Source organism: Octopus bimaculoides, chromosome 3, assembly GCF_001194135.2.
Source record: "Octopus bimaculoides isolate UCB-OBI-ISO-001 chromosome 3, ASM119413v2, whole genome shotgun sequence".
Lineage (NCBI taxonomy): Eukaryota > Metazoa > Mollusca > Cephalopoda > Octopoda > Octopodidae > Octopus > Octopus bimaculoides.
Window position 1 is genome coordinate 38,503,887 of NC_068983.1, and position 948 is coordinate 38,504,834.

At 39.1% G+C, this 948-nt stretch overlaps 1 protein-coding gene across 1 annotated transcript in view; it reads right to left on the reverse strand.

Moving 5' to 3' along the window:
• LOC106875591 (33 kDa inner dynein arm light chain, axonemal) overlaps nucleotides 1-948 on the reverse strand; it is a 45,501-nt gene that overhangs the window by 26,306 nt on the left and 18,247 nt on the right. The gene's annotated exons all lie outside the window — the stretch shown is intronic.

Sequence of the window (948 nt, forward strand, 5' to 3'; positions counted from 1 at the left end):
TCCAACCCATGCTAGCATGGAAAGCGGACGTTAAACGATGATGATGATGATATATATATATATATATATATATATATATGTATATGTATGTATACAGGTCGTCATCAACTTACAACCTCTCTGATTGACTTTATGACGATTGGCGCGCCAGCTCCCAGCAGCAATAATAAATAGTCCAGCTGAAATTTAATGGGTTTAATTTCTTAGAAATTAACCTGTCTACAAATGATGTCAGCTAACAAATGCTTCCCATTGGTTTGGCTATCAATTGTCACTGCGTTGGATGACTCTTCTGTCGTGGACACATCAAGGCAACCTCATAGTTGTTTATAAGCCAACTGCTTGAGACTGAAATTTTTGACTAACACCAGTATAATAGTATAATACAGAATGCTGTGTGTGACTTTTACCTGAGAATGTACCTTAAGAATGTAAAAATATAAAACAAAGCTATGTAGGCCTATAGGCCAACTTACAGCCAAATCGACTTACGACCAATAAGTCAGAACCAATACGACCTGCATATATATATATATATTTGTATGTTTGTATGTATGAATAGGAGGGGGTGCTGAAAAGTTCCTGGCTTTGGTTAAAAGAAAATACAGGAGGATCAGTTAATTATGAGTTCATTCCACACACTCCCCTCCCAGATTCACACACTTACTGCAGTGGTCCTTCAGTTTTTCTAAGCCCTGTAAAAGAACTCAGAAGGCTGGGGCTCCAACTAGGCTTTTCACAATATCCTTAAAGCCAAGGACTTTTCAGTACCCCATCATGTATGTGTGTGTGTGTGTGTGTGTGTGTGTGTGTATGTCTGTGAGTGAGTGTGGGAGTGTAGGTGTATGTGTGTATATGTGTTTATTTGTTTATAGTTTCGGCTTAGAGCTGCGGCCATGCTGATGCACAGCCATGGTGTGTGTGTATATGTGTGCGTGTGTATATGTG